This window comes from Salvelinus fontinalis, chromosome 27, assembly GCF_029448725.1.
Source record: "Salvelinus fontinalis isolate EN_2023a chromosome 27, ASM2944872v1, whole genome shotgun sequence".
Taxonomy (NCBI): domain Eukaryota; kingdom Metazoa; phylum Chordata; class Actinopteri; order Salmoniformes; family Salmonidae; genus Salvelinus; species Salvelinus fontinalis.
In genome coordinates this window covers 2,227,303-2,245,903 of record NC_074691.1, presented here as the reverse complement: position 1 = coordinate 2,245,903, position 18,601 = coordinate 2,227,303, and positions in this window count along the sequence as shown.

Genomic DNA, 18,601 nt, shown 5'->3' with positions numbered 1-18,601 from the left:
ACAGCACACGGCCGAGCCCAGACAAACCCAACCGTCCACTTGATTGATTTCAGGTCGGGGATAAAAGCATGATTGCATATTCGTACCTCAATTAAAGGGTTACTCTAGCGTTTTCTCTGTACTTCAACCTGGCGTCTGGTAAAGCTGCATGCTTTTCGGCACATCTTTCTTTACCAGGCACAGACCAGCGCTAATATGAAAATGTTTCAGTATCGTGTCTAACTTAAAGATGACGTATGATTAGAATGAAAAACACGTTGCATCTTTTACCTCTGTGCTGTTTACTATTGGAAAATAACACTAACTCGATCTCATTGAAAAATATGTGTGTGTGTGTATGTTTGTGTGTGTGTGTGTGTGTGCACGTGTGTATGTGCTTGCAGTGCGCTTACTTTAAGACATAAGCAATGACTATCCTGCTGTGAGTAAATCAGGTTTTCCGAAGTTAAAGAATGATGGCTCGTAATGGTTTAATTCCAGGAAAAAAAAACATCTATCACCTCTGGCTAGGAGAGACTACCCATCCAGAACCTTTTTTCCTGGACGATTTGCCATCCGTTGACAGGGAAAGTGTGCTTCTAGAACATTTGGTAACCATTTATGAAGACTTTCAAGAATACGCATGAGTAAATTATTAATAAATAGTGGTATTTAAAAAAAAAAAAATTACATTTATTTAACTAGGCAAGTCAGTTAAGAACAAATTCTTATTTACAATGATTGTGCGCCGCCCAATGGGACTCCCAATCACAGCTGGTTGTGATACAGCCTGGATTTGAACCAGGGTGTCTGTAGTGATGCCTCTTGCACTGAGATGCAGTGCCTTAGACCGCTGTGCCACTCGGACCGCTGTGCCACTCCCCCCATTGCTCCTGCAGAGTAGGTTACATAAAATTAACAAATTAGTATTTTATGATTTATGGAATCTATAAGCATCATACATCGAATGCAAATTTGTAGCATTCTTTGAACATTTTCTTCATATTTTCTTAAGCATGTAACCAAAACATTCTAGAGCTTTAGACTAAATTTGCACTATAATTGCCATACACACAGGTGTACATAATCTGTGGCGCTTATAGATGTATATATATATATATGTTATAAAATCATGAACTTTACAGGTATATATTGAAAGGAGAAACAACTAAGTCACTGCAGTGATTTTCAAACCTCTCCTCAGGGAACCCAGACCTTTCATGATTTGTTGTAGCCCTGAACTAGCTCGTCTGATTCACCTAGTCAAGGGCTTGATAATTAGTTGACAAGTTGAATCAGGTGTGCTATCTCTAGAATAGTTCTAATACATGGAATAGCTGGCGGGTCCCTGAGTGGAGGTTTGAGGACCGTTGAACTAAGGACACAGTGCAGTGGAATGAAGACTTGGGAAAACACCCTAGACCAACTAGTTAGAGACACCTTTTTAATCTCCAAGCCAGACCTCAATGCACCTGAGCCCATTAGATGTTCTGATTGGCTGGGCCAGGAGACTAAGGTCAGGAGGACTGGTTAAAGGTGCGGTGGTCACAGAGGAAATGAGGTTTCTATTTGTGTCTAAGTGCTGGAACACTGGAACAGGAACTGGTGCATGACAGCATGGAGGAGCACTTCCTTTACACACACCCTACGTGTTGATTGGATAATTTTTTAATCCTACGTGACCTATCCAACACAATTATACCCTGTTCTCCACTGTACTTTTTTTCTTCATTTCTTTCTTTCTTTCATTCTTTCTTTCTTTCTTTCTTTCTTTCTTTCACAAACACTAACATATGTGCGCGCATGCACCCACACAATCCCTTCTCCAAAACACACCCACACAAACACCATCACTCAGATGGTGTGTGTGTGCGCGTGAGTCATAATGCTCCCCAATCACGTGAATCCCTTTGTTCCCGATTTCACGCTTGGTTTGCACACAGCTTGAGCTGGACTGGTGTCATCACTTCTCTGCCTGTCACTCCTGCCAAATCTCTCACGCACGCACGCACGCACACACGCACACGCACACGCACACGCACACGCACACGCACACGCACACACACACACACACACACACACACACACACACACACACACACACACACACACACACACACACAGAGATCCCTGGCAACTCTTCTTGGTTTTGTGCCACATGTTGGTTCCTTGTTTGTGTCTTACTCTAACACATGTTGCAGTGTTTTTCTTGTTTCTTTGTTTGTTTGCTTTTCGGTCTATTCTTGGTCCATTCTTGGTCCATTAACATCTCCATGTGAGGAAATGAATGAATCTGAACATTCATCTGTCACTTGATTCACTTCTAAGCAGATATAGTATGATGAATTATGCAAGACTGGTTTGACTTACATGGTTACCATCATTCAAGTGACTTTGATAGATACGGTAGGTCTATGCAAACATAAATATATGTTGTGGGAAACCTGCCTCCGAAGTAAACAGAGAAAACATGCAAATAAACACAAACAAACGTGACATACAATATCCTAGTGTAGGTTCTGCCCATCCACTAGTGCCACTCACCCGTAGGAAGAGATGTGAGCCGTAGCTCAAGTTTGACATTTCTTGGAAGATCATCTCTCCACTGAGGTTTTCTCACTTAAAAGCGAATTCAAATGCCAATGAATTTGCTTTGTTCCCTCACATCCATTAAACACTCGTTTTAATGAGGATGACTGTGCAATAGCAATGGTCGTTGAACATTATGAGCCCTCTCGTGTTCTTAGTTCTGATCAGATAAACAAATAAAGCACTGCTGGAGCCAGGAGCAAGAGACAGAAGAGAGAGGGAGAGAGAAGGAGGGGACAGGAGGAAGGAGAGAGCGAGAGAGAGTCCCAAGAGAGACGGTCCCAATGCACAGTAGCTTTTAGACACTGCTTGCATCCCAATGAGGAGATTCCCTTGCAACAGAGAAGCAGGAGGGCCTGGGAACAGACACTGTACAGCGCCAGAATGTTAGTAGAACATTACCAGAATGTTACTATAGTGTTACTAGAATGTTACCAGAACCAAGCCTGACAGACAAAAGTAAGTCGCACCTGAACCCATTATCAGAACTGGCCACAAACCTAAGGCGAACTTAACTACTGTAGATTTCATACTATCATTGTGTATTTATAATACACCCGCCCTTCTGTGTTTGTCTCTCTCTTCAGTCTACTCTTTCACCCTCCGTCTCCCCTCTTCTCTCTCTCTCTCTCTCTGTTCCTCCATCTTCCTCCATATATTTCCCACGTTGTGTTTATCTCTCTCCTCTGTCTACTATTTCATCCTCCGTCTCCCTTCCCTCTCTCTTATTCCGTCTTCCTACATCTATTTCTCCCTCTCTTTCTCCCTGGTTCTCTGGCTCTGCGAACGGCTCTGGCAGCAGCAGTTTCCTTCATCTTTCTCCTATTTCTCCCACTCTGTCTCTGATTGGGCTCATTGGCTGGCAGCAGTAAGAGTGTTAACGTATGCCGGGCCACCTCCACTCTCCTCTCTCTCCCTGAGGAGGATTAATAACGAATTATGTCAGGTCACTCGTCCAGATGGGCCTATCAGATGGGTCCACTGTCTGCTCCTCACCTCCGACAAGCACCTCCGACCCCAGGGTCACTGTCGCCCCTGGCAACATGAAGTCTCGGGCCAACGGCAGGGGCCCACTCTTGGGGGCGACATGGGGGTTGGGGGGAGATGAGTTGGGAGTGTCTGTCCATCCGCCCATGACTGGTTAAAACCCCATGAATACAGGAGGATTCCCCCTCTGCGCTGGGGTTGGGTGGTTGATCTCCATGGTCTTGATTTTGGTATTACTAGTTGCATCCTCCTCTCTGTGATCAAGCAGATGGCTGAGCGCGTGGAGACATGCATTCACACACATTCAACGCACGTCTCGGCGGCCGGCAGATCGACCGCTGCCACCCTGAATGGACCCGACACAAGCCGATCCACCCCTTTCTATCTCATTATAACGCTATAGAAACATAAGAACATAATAGGGAGGGAATTAAGTGCCTGCATGGATGTCAAAGGGGGGAGGGGGCGGGTGGTTCAGGGAGGCAGGGAGAGAAAACTGGGACACGAGCTAACAAGCAACAAGCTTCGCGGCTCACCCCCTCCGCTTTGTGTGGTGATTAGCACTCTCCACAGGGGCTGATGGGTAAAAGACGAGCCCTCTGGGATTCGGGGGCTTATAAAACAGGCACTTAAACAGCCAGGCAGAGTGGCAGCAGCGATGAAACAGACACAGGCGTCTGAGCATCTGCCTGATAGGAAAACCTGTGGTGCGCTATGTGAAAGGGGATATGGGTTTAGCATATAGATATGGCCCAAGCGAGTGATTGATGTCTGTTTAAAATGTGATGAACCATTCAAATGTAATTGAAATGTAGCCATATCAAAGAACTGCTGAATCACGCTGTGACCATTGCACACAATGCAATCTCGAAGACAAAAATGGACCAGGGCTCATCTTTTACTCATTAGCCCTGTGCAGTGTCCATAACTATGACAATTATCCTTAATCTGTCGAAAAATCTGGCATATTACAGAAATAATGATTGATTCATTAATTAATGTGTATTTATTTTCCCTGTCTAATAAACCTAACAAAGGGTTGTGTGACAAAAAAGCATTTAGTAGATTCTTGATACACATGTACGGTTAATACACTGAATGCAATCATGGTTAGCCTCTCCCATCTGTCTAGCCAAAGTGTTTTATTCCGTAAGTCAAGCAAAGCCCACTAAACTCTTGAGGAAACAGAGAATTTGCACAAGCAAGCCCCCATACAACTGTCTCTCTTCCCCCATATGGCATCACCGGTCCTCAGGATCCAACTAGAAGACAAAGCACCTCAGATCAGAGGAGACAAAAGATGCTCCTCTACAAAGGAAAGGTCATCTCCAAGACACGTCTCATTCTTTTCTCCATTTAGTCCGTCCGTCCATCCTCTCTTTCTCTCTCTGAACATAGATGAGGTACTTTCAGAGCCTATCTATCTATCTATCTATCTATCTATCTATCTATCTATCTATCTATCCATCTATCTATCAATCTATCTGTTTGTCTGTATGTCTCTTTATCTAGTCACACTAACAGTCATCTATGTATCATTATAACCAATGCTATTTGAGTAACTATTCACAATAAACCGTTTTTTGACAATGTGACTACCATTCAGTGAGTTTCTTCCCAGCACAGATTGGTTAGTGACTAGGGTGGCTTCTTTTAGAAATACTCTTCGAAAGTACTTAAAATACTCAAATACACTAACTCAAATGCACTCCTGTGCATTTAACCCAGGTATTTGAAAATGCTGTCGAATACAATTCGTCAGACTATTTGGTTTTTACAAATAACCATTTAAATACTCAAATACAAGTACCTGTTTTGAAAATTCTCAAATACAGAGAAAACGTATTTTAAATACCAGATACTCAAATACAAATGATTTTGATCACAGGTCTGATCAGTGACTTGGGTGGATATTCTATTGTTAACACCCAACACTTAAATCAATGGAATTACTAACGTCATTGTTAAAATTGGTAGCTATCACTCACTCAATTACAGTAAATGGACGGGTACGTGTGGATAAACACAGCTAATTGCTCCTGAAAAGGTTCATTATGATCATCTGACAATTACTTAAGTATTGTTGTGCTGTAATGAGATTATCTCTACTGGTCATGTTTCTCCTCTCCATCTCCCAGACAATGGGCTGCAATTTAAGCTGTTGCTCTCTCTTGCTCTCGGTCTCTCTCACTTTCTCTCTGTCTCTCACTGTTTATGTCTCTCTCACTTTCTGTCCATCTTTCTCTCAAGTTTTCTCTCTCTATCTCTTTTTCTGTATTTCTATTTCGCTCTACACTTCTCTCGCTGTATCTTTCTCTCTCTCTTTATCTCTTTTTCTCCATTTTTATTTCTCCATTTCTATAACTTCTTTTCAAATGTTATTTTTCTTCCTCTCTATCTTCCTGTCTCTGTCACTTTCACTTTTCTTCTCCATCTCCTTTATCCCTTTTCCTTTATTGTCGGAGTCTTTCTCAACATGCAGTGTTTCGGCAAATAGTAGTTGTGATTCCTGAGTAAAGGCTCAAAGAAGCTGTTTATGCAGTTGCTGGCTGCTAAACCGCTGTTTGTTTGAGGTCATCAGAAGCAATCCACTACACAACTGTTGTAGATCTCCTCATTCATATTTATAAATGTGTTATATTGACACAATGTTACAGCAGGAATGAAATGCTGGCCTCTTGAAGAGCAACCTCACACCATCAGGTAGATGTATTCCTCAGCTGCTTAACGAATCAGGAAAATTAACCTCCATACACACACCTCATTACCCAACACACGCCACCTTTCATTTCACAGCAGGCGTTTGATGTCATTACCACGCACCAAGGCCTCCCATTGGCCAGAGCCCTGGATTTTCCCTGTTCATATATTAGCACAATGCATTGATTGGCCCATTGATTACCCTATAATCCAATCACACGGCTGTTATTGATCTATTATAGAGTCCCCCCCCCCCCCCCCCCCAGACAATAAGCACTCTGCCACAGACTCTGAATCAATAGGCACAGAGGGAGAGGAGTCTCCTCACAGCTAATTGGCTTATGAAATAAGACAAACATTTTGTTTTGTCCGTGCGTGCCGGGATTAATGCAGAGTTTAGGTGATCAATTCAAATCAATTGTCTTGAGCCGTACTGTGTGTCTTATTCTATTTTCTTTTGTTCTGTTGATTATTGTGCATACTGCTTTGGTTACTCAATCTCCATGTCTTCCTAGATATTCTCAATTGTTGTTGTTATGTTTTGTATTTTCCTCTTCCACTTTCACACTTTCTTTTTTGTGTCTCCCTATTTCTCTCACCTACATCTCCATCAATTTCTTCTCTTCTGCTCTCTTGTTCTTTCTTTCTTTCCTTCTCTCTCTCTCTCTCTCTGTGTTTCCCTCTCCCCCTCTCTCTTTCTCTGCCTCTGTTTCCCTCTCCCCCTCTCTCTCTTCCCCCCTCTCTCCCTACCCTCTTTGCTCCGGGTGCTGAAGATGTGGATGTCGATTATGGCAGCCCCCCGTACCTCTCTGAATCAGAGGGGTTGGGTTAAATGCGGAAGACACATTTCAGTTGAATGCATTCGGTTGTACAACTGACTAGGTCTCTCTCTCTCTCTCTCTCTCTCTCTCTCTCTCTCTCTCTCTCTCTCTCTCTCTGTCTCTGTCTCTGTCTCTCTCGCTGTCTGCCTCTCTGTCTGTCTGGATCAAGGTTGCCAGGTTTTGCGTTCTGGGAGGCCACATCTGACTCCCAGCTGTGAGGTCACAGGTTTCCAGATTGTGCAGCTGCTGGTCATAAATCACTCCGGGTCTTGAGGAGTTCTGGCACTCCTTCTGTCAGGCATGAAACAAAGATGTAGAGCAACAGGGGCTCAGAGGTACCCTGACCTGTGGAGCAGCAGTTGACCGCACCGACGTAGAATTGTACAGTACCGCATGACAGAGCACAACAGTATGACATCAAAGTGCCATACCATACTGTGAAAAAGCTATACGGATAATTAGACTGTATGAAGTGAATTCAGAGCCCCGTGTATGTGACCAAGGATGTAGTGACTGCAACCGCAGGAAGTGGGCACAGAATGCGACCATATTGTAAAACTGTCATACTGTTAGATTGGCTCAAGTTGGAGCCCCATATGTAAGGCCAGGGATGTCTTGCAGTGACCGCAACCATATTATAAATCCTACTGTTTAAAGTGAAGTCAGTGTATATACATGACACAACCTGCTTCAGGGTCGCTAATGCTGTAATTGAACTACCGCGTTACAGGTTGACCATGTACCTTACGCGTAACTTCGTATGCAAGCAATTACCACGGCGCAGCAGAGGAGGCTGGTGGGAGGAGCTATCGGAGGACAGGCTCGTCGTAATGGCTGGAATAGAATATATGGAACCGTATCAAACATATGGAAACCAGATGTTTGACTCCGTTCCATTTGTTTCATTCCAGCCATTAAAATGAGCCCGTCCTATAGCTCCACCCACCAGCCTCCACCGCTACACAGGAGTGAGAACCTGCAAGATGTTGGCAGTAAGGCACAGAGATTTTGTGTCCGAAAATGGATGGATGATAGACAGAGATGTCTATTTATCTAGTCACACTAACAATCATCTAGATTACAGAGATGTCTGTTATAATATGTCTGCCTTTGCACCGTATGCCACTCGTCCAAAAATCGTTTTTGACAGACAACAGACAATTGATGAATACATCCCATCTGGTTTGCGCTTAGTGGGACAATCATTTGTTTTTCAACAGGACAATGACCCAACACACCTCCAGGCTGTGTAAGGGCTATTTGACCAAGAAGAGATGGTTAGGGATGGGTTGGACAGCAGAGTGAAGGAAAAGCAGCCAACAAGTGCTCAGCATATGTGGGAACTCCTTCAAGACTGTTGGAAAAGCATTCCAGGTGAACCTGGTTGAGAGAATGCCAAGAGTGTGCAAAGCTGTCATCAAGGCAAAGGGTGGCTACTTTGAAGAATCTAAAAATCTATTTGTTTAACACTTTTTTGGTCACTACATGATCCCATATGTGTTATTTCATAGTTTTGATGCCTTCACTATTATTCTACAATGCAGAAAATGGTAAAAAGAAAGAAAATCCTTGAATGAGTAGCTGTGTCCAAACTTTTGGCTGGTACCGTATATAGAATTTCATCCGCGTCCACGCGTCTCTCTGTGGCCGTGGCCACAAAGAGAGACATAGAAGGAGATGAATGTTTGTACGGCAACATCGTTTTAGGATGCTTTTTTTTGCAGTGCTTTGATACATGCGCCATTGTGTCAAGATGTGTCAAGGTAAAAACAAATAGGGATCATATAGGATGAGCTGTCTCTTGAATGAAAACCCAAATTCTGCCCATCTCCTCATTCCATGGCAAGACAAGCCCCGAAGCTTACCGAATCTTGGGGTCAATCCCATAAATCAAGTCTTGGGTAATGAATCTAGGTGGAGTTTCTCCAGCAAACCATTTACAAGGAGCCACCACCCAAGTAGAAGACCAGAGCCCAAAACTCTTTAAAGGTCAACTGCCCCTTGTAGAACCAACTTCTCTGGTTTTAAACGGCCTATGTGTCATCAATACGAGTCAGAAACATCAATTCTGGTGTCAAACTTGACTACAAAGTGTAAATAGCATAATTCTGGTCATAAAGTCAGTCTCGTCCAAAAGAACGTCAAACTACACCCCCAAGAGAACAATTTTTTTGCTTCAGTCATGGCTGCTAGCATTTCTTAATGAGCAATCTTCAAAATGAGGCCATATCAGGACGTGCATTTGCCCTTTAAGACGACAGGCTAGATTTCCCTTAACATCAGTCACAATCCTCTATACTTTTTATTCCTTTGGTTTGTGGGTATGCACGGGGGTGGAGGCTGTGTGCGTGCATGCGTGTGCGTGCATGTGTATATGTGCATTTCTATGTGTGTGCGCGTGTGCATGTGTGTTTGTGTGTCCTTACCTATTCAGTGTTATTTAAGCACGCCACTCTATTTGTAATTCAATACCTGCCTCCCCTTCAAATGGCACCTCATCGTAGGTTTACAGTTTAGGCCTACCCCAAACAAGGCAGCGTACTTTCACAGAGATCAGGCCAATAAATTGGGTGTTATTTCACTAGACATTGAATCCCTGGAAAGGTAGCACGAGAAAGAGGCAGAGAGGAGAGATTGAGTGTGTGTGTGTGTGTGTGAGAGTGTGAGAGAAAGAAAGAAAGAGAGAGAGAGCACTTTAAGATATTTCCCATTTCCCATATCCATCTAGATACTTGTGTTACTAGTGTTTAGAGGCTGTGCAGAATGACAGACTGGAGCCTGTTGCACCACTAACACTATCGCCACAACACTGTATGCACATTAAAGTGCAGTACAACACAAAACACAACACTTTCGCCCACATACAGTACAGCCTAGCCGTGTTTAAATTGAACTCATCAACACAGCTAATTGCTTCTCATTTTTTTGTGTGTAGGAAAAACAGTATGATAAGACAGAGGTGAGAAAAAAAGAACGCATAGATGAGAGAAAAGGAAAGAACGTTAAGAACAAGAACTGAAATAATTGAAGGACAGGGGAAGATAGGAGAGGAGAACGAATGGGAGAGGAGAAGAGAAGAGACGAAACAAAAAAGAAAATGAAGCAAAGCAAAGGGACATGGTAGAAGAGAGGAGGAAAGGCTTGCAGTCCTCTATTCAGTGCTGTGAGGGCCGATCGATATCTCAGTAATGAAGGTGGTATTAGACGGGGTGCGGAGGGACCGGAGCAGGGTAGGTGGATGCAGGAGGCCAGGGTAGGTGAGGAGAGAGACTGGAGCTGATTCCCCATAGCAAACAACATCCTACCATGACCCATCAGAGCCAACACCTGAGAACAACGCATTTAAGTCCAGATGACCCTCTCTAGTCTTTCTGAATTCAGGATGAGCACACACACGCACACACAGAGATGTATACATGCTCACTGGCACACACACCCATGTTTGCATACACACACACATGCTCACACACACACACACACATGCTCACACACACATATACTTGCATACACACCAATATGAACGCGCACCCACGCACTTACACACACATACACACAAACATACTTGCACACACACACCACGATCAATCACGTTTCTTTCACGCATTCAGTGCTGTAACTGTGTTGCACAGCCATCTCCATCATGCTATGCCAAGCTTCTGCCACAGTCCTTCAGCCCTGCGCTGAATGTGTCTGTCATCAATAAAACAAGTCGTAAAAGAAAAGAAGCCTCGCTAATCCAGAGTGAGAAAATGACAGCACTCGACATCACTTTGTTCTTTCACCCACCAGCTTACCCACCAGTTTACCCACCAGTTTACCCACCAGCTTACCCACCCGTTTACCCAACAGTTTACTCACCAGCTTACCCACCAGTTTACCCACCAGTTTACTCACCAGCTTACCCACCAGTTTACCCACCAGCTTACCCACCAGTTTACCCACCAGCTTACCCACCAGTTTACCCACCAGTTTACCTACCAGTTTATCTACCAGTTTACCCACCAGCTTACCCACCAGTTTACCCACCAGTTTACCCACCACCTTACCCACCAGATTACCCACCAGTTTACCCACAAGCTTACCCACCAGTTTACCCACCAGTTTACCCACCAGCTTACCCACCAGTTTACCCACCGGTTTACCCACCGGTTTACCCACCAGCTTACCCACCAGTTTACCCACCAGCTTACCCACCAGTTTACCAACCAGTTTACCCACTAGTTTACTCACCAGTTTACCCACCAGCTTACCCACCAGTTTACCCACCAGCTTACCCACTAGTTTACCCACCAGTTTACCCACCAGATTACCCACCAGTTTACCCACCAGTTTACCCACCAGTTTACCCACTAGTTTACCCACCAGTTTACCCACCAGATTACCCACCAGTTTACCCACCAGTTTACCCATCAGCTTACCCACAGCTCCCTCAGCTTGCCTCACACCGCCCTCACAAATCTACTACACAGAGGCAATTTGGGTCTGAATGGGGAAGACACAGGGATTGTCTTTGGTTGGTCACAGGGGAGGATAAGAGAGTGTGTGTGTGTGTGTGCGTGCGTGCGTGTGTGTGTGTGAGAGGAATGACACAGAGGTACACTCAAACTCAATCTGTTGCATTCTGAATGGGCTTCTTATGGGAGAGTGCCATGTGCTTGGGCCCAGGCCCTAACTAATCCAGCCAGGCAGACCCAGCACAGGGACACGGAGGGGTATTAGCATATGTGTGTTTGTGTCTTTGTGTTTCTGTGTCCCTCTCAATAGAAGGATCAAGGCGAGGATGGGCCCACTTTCTCTTTGTGCTCTAGTGTTTCTCTCCATAAACACGAGCATCCCCCTGGCCGCTGTAGCTGTGGTGGTCTCCGTCTCCACATGGAAACAGATGGTATCAAGGGTAATCAGGGGACATGCAATAGCGTCCCCTACGGGGATGATGTATACAGTGAGCTCCAAAAGTATTGAAATGAATGGTAAATAATGTATTGTGTAATTTTTAAGTCACTTTTATTGTACTGTAAACACGAATAGAAAATGTTTCTAAACACTTCTGCATTAGTGTGGATTCTACCATGATTACGGATAGGCCTGAGTGAATCGTGAACAGTGATGACAGACGCAGAAATATCATACCCCCCAGATATGCTAACCTCTCACAATTACAATAACAGGGGAGGTTAGCGTTCTTTCGGGGGGTATGCAACTTTCTCACTCATTATTATTCACAATTCATTCAGGATTATCCGTAATCATTGTAGAATCCACACTAGTGCAGAAGGGCTTAGAAACCTAATTCTATTCTTATTTACAATAGAAGTAACTCCAAAATAACAAAATACATCATTTACAAAGAATTTATAATAGGCACATAATAATCTGAAACAAGTCAAAACAAACAGCATTTGTAGAGCCATAAGCTTGATGTAGCCGTTGCGTGCTATGCATATGGGAACAAATACTTAACTTTTCACTACTTTAATACACATACTGTAACGACCTGGGTGTCGGGGGGTGTGAAATCAGACGCAGGAACAGCAGAGCTTCAATGCTGTGATTTTTAATTCCCAACCGGCAAACCAAAATGTCCAACACGGACTTACTGGGTGTTATAAACACCTGTCTACTAATACGGGAGACAAACCCAGTATACAATACAATACACCACTCCCGAAATCCACAGCTACAGACGAACAATCCCGCACAAATAAGCATACAGGCTGGCTGACTAATAAAGCCACACTAATTACTAATTAACTCAAACCAGGTGATACAAATAAACACATAAGGAGGGGGAGGAAAAAGAGTCAGTAGCAGCTAGTAGGCCGGTGACGACGACCGCCGAGCGCCACCCGAACGGGAGGGAGAGCCTGCCTCGGTTGAAGTCGTGACACATACAGTACCAGTCAGAAATTTGGACCTACCTACTCATTCAAGGATGTTTAAAACAATTTTTTAACTGTATTCTACATTGTAGAATAATAGTGAAGACATCAAAACTGTGAAATAACACATATGGAATCATGTAGTACCCAAAAAAGTGTTACACAAATCAAAAAATATATTTATATTTTAGATTCTTCAAAGTAGCCACTGTTTGCCTTGACGACAGTTTTGCACACTCTTGGCTTTGTCTCAACCAGTTTCACCTGGAATGCATTTCCAACAGTCTTGAAGGAGTTCCCACATATGCTGAGCACTAGTTGGCTGCTTTTGCTTCACTCTGCAGTCCAACTCATCCCGAACCATCTCAATCGGATTGAGGTCGGGGGATTTTGGAGGCCAGGTCATCTGATGCAGCACTCCATCACTCTCCATCTTGGTCAAACAGCCTGGAGGTGGGTTGGGTCATTGTCCTGTTGAAAAACAAATGATAGTCCCACTAAATGCAAACCAGATGGGATGGCGTATCGCTGCAGAATGCTGTGGTAGCCATGCTGATTAAGTGTGCCTTGAATTCTAAATAAATCACAGACAGTGTCTTCAGCAAAGCACCCTCACACCTCCATGCTTCACGGTGGGAACACACATGCAGAGCCCATCAGTTCATCTACTCTCCGTCTCACAAAGACACGGTGAAAGGACAGATTTCCACAGGTCTAATGTCCAATGCTCGTGTTTCTTGGCCCAAGCAAGTCTCTTCTTATTATTTGTGTCCTTTAGTAGTGGTTTCTTTGCAACAATTAGACCATGAAGGCATCATTCACGCAGTATCCTCTGAAAAGTTGATGTAGATATGTGTCTGTTACTTGAACTCTGTGAAGCATGTATGTGGGCTGCAATTTGAGGCTGCTAACTCTAATGAACTTATCCTTTGCAGCAGAGGTAACTCTGGATCTTCCTTTCCTCTGGCGGTCCTCATGAGATCCAGTTTCATCACAACTGAATGACTCAAACAAATTAAGAAGGAAAGAAATTAAATTAACAAGGTACACCTGTTAATTGAAATGCATTCCAGGTGACTACCTCATGATGCTGGTTGAGAGAATGCCAAGAGTGGGCTCCCGAGTGGCACAGCGGTCTAAGGCACTGCATTTCAATACAAAAGGCGTCACTACAGACACCGTGGTTTGAATCCAGGATGTATCACAACCGGCCGTGATTGGGAGCCCTATAGGGCAGCGCACAATTGGCCCAGAGTCATCCACTTTTGGCCGGTGTTGGCCGTCAATGTAAATAAGAATTTGTTCTTAACTCACTTGCCTAGTTAAATTAAAAATATATAAAAAAGAGTGTGCAAAGCTGTCATCAGGGCAAAGGGTGACTACTTTAAAGAACCTAAAGAAATATCAAATATATTTTGATTTGTTTAACACTTTTTTGGTTACTACTTGATTCCATATGTGTTATTTCATAGTTTTGATGCCTTCACTATTATTCTACAATGTAGAAAATTGTAAAACTAAACAAAAACCCTTGAATTAGTAGGTGTGTCCAAACCTTTGACTGGTAGAGTAAGTGAATTTGCCCAAATACTTTTGGTCACCTAATGGAGGGACTGTGCTGTACTTTATATTACGTTTCACCCGATACGGATGAAAATACCATCAACTTAAAGCTGGCAGTCTGCACTTTAATCTCATAGTCACTGTATCATTTCAAATTCAAAGTACTGGAATACAGAGTCAAGGCAACAAAAAATAGTCACTGCCCCAATACTTTTGGAGCTCACTGTATTTCTCTATGTGAATATACTGTAGGAAGATTTGTATTTATTATGGATCCCCATTAGCTGCTGCCAAGGCAGCTATACAATTTTATAGACATTACACCAGCTGCATTAAGTACTGCAGTGCATCTCCTCCTCATGGACATGGACTGACATTCTTGTCTTGCAGGAAATCATGCACAGAACGAGCAGTATGGCTGGTGGCATTGTCATGCTGGAGGGTCATGTCAGGATGAGCCTGCAGGAAGGGGACCACATGAGGGAGGAGGATGTCTTCCCTGTAACGCACAGCATTGAGATTGCCTGCAATGACGACAAGCTCAGTCCGATGATGCTGTGACACACCACCCCAGACCATGACGGACCCTCCACCTCCAAATCGATCCCGCACCAGAGTACAGGCCTCAGTGTAACGCTCATTCCTTTGACGATAAATGTGAACTTTTTGCCAGTCCTGTCTGGTCCAGCGATGGTGGGTTTGTGCCCATAGGCGACGTTTTTGCCAGTGATGTCTGGTGAGGACCTGCCATACAACAGGCCTACAAGCCCTTAGTCCAGCCTCTCTCAGCCTATTGCGGACAGTCTTAGCACTGATGTAGGGATTGTGCGTTCCTGGTGTAACTCAGGCAGTTGTTGTTGCCATCCTGTACCTGACACGCAGGTGTGATGTTCGGATGTACCGATCCTGTGCAGGTGTTGTTACATATGGTCTGCCACTGCGAGGACGATCAGCTGTCCATCCTTTCTCCCTGTAGCGCTGTCTAAGGCATCTCACAGTTCGGACATTGCAATTTATTGCCCTGGCCTCATCTGCAGTCCTCATGCCTCCTTGCAGCATGCCTAAGGCACGTTTACACAGATGAGCAGGGGCCTGGGCATCTTTCTTTTGGTGTGTTTCAAAGTCAGTAGAAAGGCCTCTTTAGTGTCCTAAGTTTTCATAACCGTGACCTTAATTGCCTACAGTCTGTAAGCCGTTAGTGTCTTAATGACCTTTTCACAGGTGCATGTTCATTAATTGTTTATGTTTCATTGGACACGCATGGGAACCAGTGTTTAAACCCTTTACAATGAAGATCTGTGAAGTTATTTGGATTTTTACAAACTATCTTTGAAAGACAGGGTCCTGAAAAAGGGATGTTTCTTTTTTGATGAGTTTATAATGTTTACACATATAATAACTAATCCAAAGCTGAATCTAGCTAGTCAGCCAGCATAAATCAGAGCTTAGTTACAGTAGCTAACTAGCATCACAGTGTAAAGGCAGTCAATGTTGTTCTCCCCCTTTAACGAGGAGGAGCATGGATAGGACCAAGATGCGGATTGGTGATTAATCATACTTTTAATGAAAACAGCAAACACGACACTACAAAACTACAAAACAACAAACTAACAAACCTTCAACCGTCCTGTGTGGCCCAAACACTGACACAGGAACAAACACCCACAAAACACCAGTGAAACCCTGGCTGCCTTTGTATGACTCTCAATTAGAGACAAACAATACACACCTGTCTCTAATTGAGAATCATACCAGGCCGAACACAAAACCCCACATAGAAATACAAACATAGACAAACCCACCCAACTCACGCCCTGACCAACTAAAATGAATACAAAACAAAGGAAAACAGGTCAGGAACGTGACAGAACCCCCCCCTTAAGGTGCGAACTCCGGGCGCACCAGCACAAAGTCTAGGGGAGGGTCTGGGTGGGCGTCTGTCCACGGTGGCGGCGGACGAGGTCCCCACCCCACCATAATCAATCCCCGCTTCTTTATCCCCCTCCCAATGACCACCCTCCCACTAACCCCACCTAAATGAAGGGGCAGCACCGGGATAAGGGGCAGCACCGGGATAAGGGGCAGCACCGGGATAAGGGGCAGCACCGGGACAAGGGGCAGCACCGGGACAAGGGGCAGCACCGGGACAAGGGGCGGCAGGTCCTGGCTGAGGGACTCCAGGTCCTGGCTGAGGGACTCCGGCAGGTCCTGGCTGAGGGACTCCGGCAGGTCCTGGCTGAGGGACTCCGGCAGGTCCTGGCTGAGGGACTCCGGCAGGTCCTGGCTGAGGGACTCCGGCAGGTCCTGGCTGAGGGACTCCGGCAGGTCCTGGCTGAGGGACTCCGGCAGGTCCGGGCTGAGGGACTCCGGCAGGTCCGGGCTGAGGGACTCCGGCAGGTCCGGGCTGAGGGACTCCGGCAGGTCCGGGCTGAGGGACTCCGGCAGGTCCGGGCTGAGGGACTCCGGCAGGTCCGGGCTGAGGGACTCCGGCAGGTCCGGGCTGAGTGGCAGCTCCGGACTGTAGGGCAGCTCCGGACTGTAGGGCAGCTCCGGACTGTAGGGCAGCTCCGGACTGGCGGGCAGCTCCTGACTGGCGGGCAGCTCCTGACTGGCGGGCGTCTCTGGCAGCTCCTGACTGGCGGGCGTCTCTGGCAGCTCCTGACTGGCGGGCGTCTCTGGCAGCTCCTGACTGGCGGGCGTCTCTGGCAGCTCCTGACTGACGGACGGCTCTAGCGGCTCCTGACTGACGGACGGCTCTACTGGCTCGGGACAGACGGGCGGCTCTAATGGCTCGTGGCAGACGGCTGACTCAGATGGCGCTGGGCAGACAGATGGCTCAGACGGCGCTGGGCAGACAGATGGCTCAGACGGCGCTGGGCAGACAGATGGCTCAGACGGAGCTGGGCAGACGGGCCGTTCAGGCACCGCTGGGCAGACGGCAGACTCTGGCCGGCTGAGACGCACTATAGGCCTGGTGCGTGGTACCGGAACTGGAGGTACCGGGCTGAGGGCACGCACCTCAGGGCGAGTGCGGGGAACAGGAACAGGGCACACTGGACTCTCGTGGCGCACTCTAGGCCTGGTGCGTGGTACCGGAACTGGAGGTACCGGGCTGAGGGCACGCACCTCAGGGCGAGTGCGGGGAGAAGGAACAGTGCGTCCAGGGCTCTGGAGGCGCACAGGAGGCTTGGTGCGTGGTGCCGGAACTGGAGGCACTGGGCTGGAGACACGCACCATAGGGAGAGTACGTAGAGGAGGAACAGGGCTCTGGAGATGCACTGGAAGCCTGGTGCGTGGTGTAGGCACTGGTGGTACTGAGCTGGGGTGGGAAGGTGGCGCCGGATATACCGGACCGTGAAGGAGGACACGTGCTCTTGAGCACCGAGCCTCCCCAACCTTACCAGGTTGAATGGACCCCGTAGCCCTGCCAGTGCGGCGAGGTGGAATAGCCCGCACTGGGCTATGCAGGCGAACCGGGGACACCACCTGTAAGGCTGGTGCCATGTACACCGGCCCGAGGAGACGTACTGGAGACCAGATACGTTGGGCCGGCTTCATGGCACTCGGCTCGATGCCCAACCTAGCCCTCCCAGTGCGGCAAGGTGGAATAGCCCGCACTGGGCTAAGCACGCGTACTGGGGACACCGTGCGCTTTACCGCATAACACGGTGTCTGACCAGTACGACGCCCTCTTACTCCACGGCAAGCCCGGGGAGTTGGCTCAGGTATCCAACCCGGCTTCGCCACACTCCCCTTTAGCCCCCCCCCAAGAAATTTTTGGGTGAGCCTCTCGGGCTTCCGTGCTAGCCGCGTACCCTCATACCTGCGCTCCTGGGCTGTGGCTGCCTTCTTCTCCTCCCGAGAGCGGCGATTCTCTCCCACCTTAGCCCAGGGTCCTTCTCCATTGAAAATTTGCTCCCAACTCCATTCCTCTTCTCTCCATTGCTTTAGTTCTTTCTCTCTCTCCTCAATCCGCTTGGTCCTGTTGTGGTGGGTGTTTCTGTAAAGGCAGTCAATGTTGTTCTCCCCCTTTAACGAGGAGGAGCATGGATAGGACCAAGATGCGGATTGAGGGAAATAAGC